Genomic DNA, 7500 nt, shown 5'->3' with positions numbered 1-7500 from the left:
CACTCGTCTCCCCAAAAAGAGGCTTTACGCCGAAGGCTTCAAAGCCGATATTTTAGTGTGAGACTCGTTCGCTAATGCACCAGCTACCTTCAAAGGAGGTGGGCAGTGTCAGGGTAGAAAAAACACGAAGCAAAACCCCACAACAACTGTATTGTACAAAAGTTATACAATATTTGCCAAGATACAAAATGATGTGCCCAAGAAGGAAAAAAGGGTCAACCCACACCATTACACTGAACTGTAGGAAGTACACCCAAGGCAACACAGGGCGTATCTTTCCAAGAATGAGAGAGGTAACGAGTGACAAAAGACCTGGAGGAGGACCACTGGCCACCTTCTGTCACTCGTGAGACGGAGTGGGTCCGTAGAAAAGCCAGCGATGAGGCCGCACCTCGTATATCGTGGGCCCGAGGGAATTTACCTGGGTCTGCTTCTTCAATTAGCTGCTTGAGCAATGCAGCGATGCGACGAGCCGGTAACTGCTTTCCCTTCTCTAAAGAAAAAAGGAAATGTGGTGATAGCCCCGAAGAAGTGTCAATGTAGGTTCTGAGAGCCATCACTGGACAGAGGGGATGGTGTCTCCCGTTCACTAGCCAGGCGGGCACCACGACCGGCTGCAGCCGATGGTCTTCGCGCTCATTCTTAGCCAGAAAACGAGGCGATGGAGCCAGAGACACACTGGAAAGTGCATCCTGAAATGACGTCAATTGAGGGAACCAGGTAAGTGCCCTCAGTTGTGATACCCATAACCCTGAAGCCAGCGCTGTCAAGAAGAGGGCCTTCTTCAGTGAGTGTAGTTAAGTAGCAGGTCGTGAGAAGGGCTCAGACTGAAGGAGATCAAGCACCTTTTGCAGGGACCAGAGAACACCATTTTGGCGGAGTGGAGGGTGTTGATGGAACAAGCCCCTCTTGAGGAGAGTGGTGGCTCTGTCATCCAGACGGATTCCGTAGCCGTAAAACAACGGATCCGATAGTGCTGCTAGATGAACGGAGACGGTAGAAAGCTGCCTCTCCTGATCATGCACCAAGGAGGAAAGGAAACTAAAAACCACCCTCTCCGAAACAGTTGTGATCCTATGAACAAATAGGAATCTGTGGAAGGCTTTCCAACAGGATTCATACTGCCGGGTAGAGGAAGGGCGCAGGGCGTGAAGCATGTCCTCTACCACCACTTGGGAAAACTTGCTCCTCAATGCTTGACGGAGAAATTCCAGGCATGTAGGCACAGGGAGTTCTGTAGATTGATTGGGATGGAGTCGACCAGACATGCATTGCCCAGAAGGAGAGGGTTGGGACACCACTGCCGTAGTTCGGAAAACCATGGTTGGGCTGGCCACCATGGTGCGATGAGGAGAACCCTCCCCGTGTACGACTGAAGCTGGCGGCAGACACGCAGGAGAACCTTGGTTGACGGAGGAGAGGGAAGAGATAAATGTGTTCCCACCTGTTCCAATCCTCGGCGAAAGCGTCCGGACCCCCTGTGCCCGTCCTGACATTTCGCGTGAGGTACTGAGGCAGCTGAGCTGTGGTAGGAGAGGCAAAAAGGTCTACTTGAGGGGTGCCCCAGCGGTTCCCTAGGGAGCGGAACACTTTCGGGCATAGCTGCCATTCCACTGATGTGTGCTGAAAGCGGGACAAGGCATCCGCCCAAAGATTCTCTTCGCCGGGGACATAGAGTGCCGACAGGTGAAAAGAACGGACTGAGGCCTCCTGAAATATCCTTTCTGAGAGAGACAACAGGGCTTCCGACTTGGAAGATCCCTGGCGGTTGAGACAGTGAACCGCGGATGCGTTGTCCATTTCGAAAAGAATCCCCACGTTGTGCAGGTCTTGGTGCGTAGAGAGGAATTTGAAAGGAACCCACAACTCCTTTACGTTGATGTGGGCCTGCTCGAGCCTCTTCATCCACCTGCCTTGCCCTTGGTGGCCCAGGGAGGACTGGTAACCCCAACCCACGTTTGAGGCGTCCGTTGAGACTCGGACTTGTGGTGGTGGAGGAACCCACGGAGCCCACTGTTGGAGACAATTGTCGGCGAGCCAAGGTCGTAGCAACTCGGTAAGGTGACCAGGGACCTGCTGGAGGGAGTTCGAGGATATATAGGTATGGCTGAGTTGATCTCCCTGACCAGACGGCGGTGACGAATCCTGCCAAGAGGGCAGACTTCTGCCGCAAAGTTGAGGGATCCCAGGATGGCCTCCCACTGGCGGCGGGTCATTGTCCTGGACACTGATGCCCGAAAGAGCCGGCGATGAATCTTGGAGGCGTTCTCTGGGGACAGGCGCAATCGTGCCCTGGCCGTGTCCCACTCCATGCCGAGCCAGACGAGGGTCTGGGTGGGTGTTAGAGTGGATTTTGGAACATTCACTCTGAACCCCATGTTCTGAGTGGTCTTCAGGGCGGTTTTCACTCTCTCTCTCTCTTGCCATTGGTAGGGAAGGGGAGATGATGAGCCAATTGTCTAAATACATGAGGGCATCCACCCCTTTTTCTGAAAACTTGGCGGCTACTACCTTCGTCAGCTGAGAGAAAACCCGTGGAGCAATGGACAGTCCGAAAGGAAGACGGGTGAACTGGTAGCACTGTCGTCCTACCTGGAAAGCGAGGAACTTCCGGAAGCGTGGGCAGATGGGAACATGTCAGTAGGCATCCTGTAGATCGAGGAATGCCAACTAGTTCCCGGCCCTCAAGTGAAGGCGTACTTGCGCAACCGTCAGCATGCGAAAGTAAAGGGGACGGATGAATCGGTTGAGTGCCTTCAAGTCCACCACCAGCCTGCCCACCTTGGAGTTCTTCTTGGGGACTGTAAACAGGCGGGAGACAAACACTGGACCCGAGGTAGGCTCCACCACTCCCTGTTGCAACATGTCCTCGACATGGGAACGAACCGAGTCTGACACCCTGGTGGAAGACTGGGGAAGGTGAAGGGGAGGGCGATGAAGCCAAGGCCAGGAGAGTCCCTTCTTGACCACTCGGGAAGCCCAACCGGTGGTGGGCCAGGAGTCGGCCCAGCCTGACAGGAGGCCAGGTGTTGGGTAGTCACTGTCTGGGATTACGAGGGAGGGTGTGGGAAGGCTTGCTCTGTCGGTGCTGAGCCCGCTTGGTCCCACGAAAAAACGGTTTCTGTACTTTTTGAGCCCGTGCACCCTTCCTATCCCCCTGAGGGATAGAGGTCTGACGACTTGGATGTCCTGATGACTGTGGCTCAGAGACCCTCTTCCTCTTCGGTGCCCGCTGGTAGGAACTGGGAGCCTGTGGCGTGGTGAACTTAAAAACCGGAGGCTGGGAAGCCAAGACAGTCTGAAGCGACACCTCGGAAATGAGATCTGGGGAAAAGGGGTCCTGGCGCAAAACACCCTGGAGCACTTCCTTCAGTTTGCCCTTAAAAGGTTCCCTCCTGATGTTGAGTCTGGCACCCACTGCCCTCTCCAGAGCAGGGCGGACTGTGGGAGCGTGTGCCTGAGCCAGTCCAGCAGCTACCGTGGAGATTGCTTGAAGCACAGAACGAGCTTCTGGAGATACCCTTTCAGCTGGCTTAGCCAGGTCTTGTAACCACTGTGCAATCTGGGAACACCCAGATGCCGTGGATATAGCTAAAGTAGCTAAGAGGCGCTCCTGATGATCCTTGGTCAGCATGGATCTTGATATATGTTGAGCTTGCCATGGGAAACTTGCGGAGGAGAAAGGTGGGGCCAGGAGAAACTCTATGATGTGGGCCTCCAGCGAGGCAGAGTCAGGAAAAAAGGGAAGAGGATTAAGAGGCACAGTAGCCGAAGATTCCTCCCTCGCCAACAGAGATGCCCAGAGACTCCTGGGCTCAAGTTGCAGCTTCCCCCAGTTGACGAGGTCCTGGCTTCCCAACGTGGCCATCCTTTTACCCTCACTTGACATGGAGATTTCAACAGCCGACGAGGAGGGCAGAAAACCAGCGGAGGACACTGCATCCACTGCATCGAAGGCCAGAGCAGCCGAGACAGAAGGGAAAGACGGGTGTGACTCTCGGCGCGAGAGGCGAACCCTGCGGTACTGGAAAATCTCATGACCGTTTTGTCTCACCCTGGCCCGCACCTCTAAGTCTGTCCTGGAGACCAAAGCTGAGGAGTCCGGTTTGTTCTGCATGACAAACGGTTTACTATCACAGTACATCACGGGCCACGAGGAAGGGACTTGAGCCCAGTCAAAGGCAATACTATCTTCGGCCATGGTCAGCTGGTCATGTTGATCCAGGACGGAATGGCCGTGAGAGTGAGCAGGGGAAAGCTGGCCCACATTGGGTTCCGAAGCAGCAGGAGAAGGCTGGCCCCTGCTGTATGCAGGAGAGACAGAGCCTCCTGGTGAGGCAGGGGGAGGAGAAGGGGAATCCCTTTCCCTCCTCTCATGCTGCTGCAGGAGGCCTTTGATCTGAGAGAACATCTCCCAGAGCTGCTCCGAAGAGGGCGCCGCAGGTGAAGACCGCTGAGGAAGAGATGGTGATGCCGTGGTTCGTGCCACAGACGGCGAGCGTGGCTTGTGAGACGATCGTGCCGAAGGTCCTGGCGAGCCATGAAGCTGACTTCGTGCTTGGGACGAAGGCACTGACACCGTTGACGAAGAGGAGGACGGAGGGCGCTCCCTGCTTCCACTTCGGTCTGAAGACCGCCAGACGTTACCCTACGGAACGAGCTCAGAGCTCATTATTTCCGATCTTCGGATAGGCCTGAGACCAGGCACACACCACACACCGGGACAACAAGGTCACAACTCCTCGATTTACATCCCGTACCTACTCACTGCTAGGTGAACAGGGGCTACACGTGAAAGGAGACACACCCAAATATCTCCACCCGGCCGGGGAATCGAACCCCAGTCATCTGGCTTGTGAAGCCAGCGCTCTAACCACTGAGCTACCAGTGTGTGTGTGTGTGTGTGTGTGTGTGTGTGTGTGTGTGTGTGTGTGTATGTGTGTGTGTGTGTGTGTGTGTGTGTGTTAGCCTATTTGTGGACATGGGTCGGTATTTATTTATTTTATTGTATTTTCATTGATTTATTTATGTATTTTATTGATCTGTTTACCTTTTTTGCATTTATTAATTTTTTTTATCTATTTATCTTTCTTCATTTATTTCTATCTATTTATTTATTTAGGCATTTATTTCATTTTTGTTTTTATTAATCTTTTTTCATTTATTTAATTTCTTTATTTGTTTATTTATTATTATTATCATTATTGTTATTATTATTATTTCTTATATGTGTGTGTGTGTGTGTGTGTGTGTGTGTGTGTGTGTGTGTGTGTGTGTGCGCGGTGTTTGAGGTGGTGGTGTGCTTGCAGCGATACATGTCCCCTTGTCGAAGGTAACACCAGCAGCGGTTGTGTCACCACTGCCTTACCCCCCTCGTGTTGATGATGAAGAAGATGATGGTGGTGGTGTGTACTTGACCTTGTCTGGTGTTGAGGAAAGCCTGGTGACGGAAGCGTGTCAAGTGGCCGCAGCTCTCCAGCCAAGCGAAGGGTGAGTGTGTGTGTGTGTGTGTGTGTGTGTGTGTGTGTGTGTGTGTGTGTGTGTCTCTCTCTCTCTCTCTCTCTCTCTCTCTCTCTCTCTCTCCTCAGGTAAAATAGCATACAGGCAATCAGGGAAAGGAAAGACACACACACACACACACACACACACACACACACACACACACACACACGGCCCGGTAGCTCAGTGGTTAGAGCGCTGGCTTCACAAGCCAGAGGACTGGGGTTCGATTCCCCGGCCCGGTGGAGATATTTGGGTGTGTCTCCTTTCACGTGTAGCCCCTGTTCACCTAGCAGTGAGTAGGTACGGGATGTAAATCGAGGAGTTGTTGTTGTCCCGGTGTGTGGTGTGTGCCTGGTCTCAGGCCTATCCGAAGATCGGAAATAATGAGCTCTGAGCTCGTTCCGTAGGGTAACGTCTGGCTGTCTCGTCAGAGACTGCGTCAAAGACTGCAGCAGATCAAACAGATCAAACAGTGAATTACACACACACACACACACACACACAGACCGACAGACAGACAGACATACAAACATACAGACACAGACTGACAGACAGACACACACAGACAGACAGACAAATTCACAGACACACAGACTTACAGACAGACACACACACAGACAAACAGACCCACAGACAGACACACACAAAGACACAGACCGACAAACACACACACAGACACACAGAACGACAGATAAACAGACACACACACAGACACACAGACCGTCAGATAAACACACACACACTTACACATAGACTGACAGACAGACAGACACACACACAGCCACACAGACCAGCAAACACACACAGGTCGACAGACAGACAGACATACACACAGGCACAGACAAACACACAGACACACAGACCGACAAAGAAGGCATTTTTTTGGAGAATTCTAGGAGACAGGATAAGGAAATGGTATATAAACGAGAAGGAAGAGAAAAAAATGGAACAAGTTTAACTACAAATGATAAAGGCAAAAGACTAAAAATGATGTATACGAACATAGACGGGGTTTTATCAAGTAAACTAGAATTAAGAGATTACATAAAGAAAGAAAATCCAGATATTGTATGTAAATGAGGCAATCAAAATAGACTTGGATAATAGGTATAATGTATGGAGAAGAGACAGAGTGGGTAAAGGAGGAGGAGTCATGATAATGTTAAGGAAGGAGATAGTGATAAACCAAGTGGAATGTGGGGAAGGAAAAGCAGAAGTATTGTATATTAAGATGCATATTAATAAAAAAGAGTTAACAATCATTGTAACATATGTGCCACCAAAAACAAATTCATGGACCAATCAAGAATATAAAGACATGATAGATGACACAATAAGGAGTCTAACGAGAATCGTTAAAGAAAGGAGAAAAGTGATATTAGTAGGAGATTTCAACTGTAAAGAAGTGGACTGGGAAAATTATGAAAGTGGTATGGGGGAAGAAGCCTCGGGAGAAAGATTCTTGAACCTAATGATAGACAATATGATGGACCAGAGAGTAAAGGAATGCACAAGATTCAGAGGAAACGATGAGCTGGCGAGATTGGACCTAGTTTTTACAAGGGGTATACAAATGAATGATGATATAAGATATAAGTGCCCATTGGGAAAGAGTGACCATGTAATATTATAAATAGACATAGAAGAGAGAAAGGAAGATAGAGACGATTCATACAAAGGAGACCGATTAAATTACAGAAAGGCTGATATTGAGAATCTCAAGAACTATTTTAAAAACGTAAACTGGGAGGAGATGGAAAACTCAGAGACAATGCAAGAGAAATATAACTTATTTTTGGAAATATACAAAACAGGAGTCAGGGAATATGTCCCAAAATATAGACCTAAAGAAGAAGGAAAGAAAGATTGGTTTAATGCAAGGTGTGCTAGGGCAAAGGAGAAAAGAGATGGAGCATGGAAAAGGTGGAGGAGAAATAGAAATCCAGCAAATAAGGAAAACTTCAAGGCAGCAAGAAATGAATATGTTAAGGTGAGGAA

At 50.0% G+C, this 7500-nt stretch overlaps 1 protein-coding gene across 2 annotated transcripts in view; it reads left to right on the top strand.

Moving 5' to 3' along the window:
• Window positions 1-7500, top strand: part of LOC123500964 (NACHT, LRR and PYD domains-containing protein 1 homolog) — a 38421-nt gene that overhangs the window by 20895 nt on the left and 10026 nt on the right. Inside the window, exon 3 of one of the 2 annotated variants that reach the window (XM_045249516.1) lies at window positions 5310-5490. The exons of the other annotated variant lie outside the window; for it this stretch is intronic. The gene's annotated coding sequence lies outside the window, so the exon portion shown is untranslated. The remainder of the gene's footprint in view (window positions 1-5309; window positions 5491-7500) is intronic. 2 annotated transcript variants of the gene reach the window in all.

This window comes from Portunus trituberculatus, unplaced genomic scaffold (genome assembly GCF_017591435.1).
Source record: "Portunus trituberculatus isolate SZX2019 unplaced genomic scaffold, ASM1759143v1 PGA_scaffold_523__9_contigs__length_663829, whole genome shotgun sequence".
NCBI classification, from domain to species: domain Eukaryota; kingdom Metazoa; phylum Arthropoda; class Malacostraca; order Decapoda; family Portunidae; genus Portunus; species Portunus trituberculatus.
This window is presented reverse-complemented; position numbering and strand designations above follow the sequence as displayed.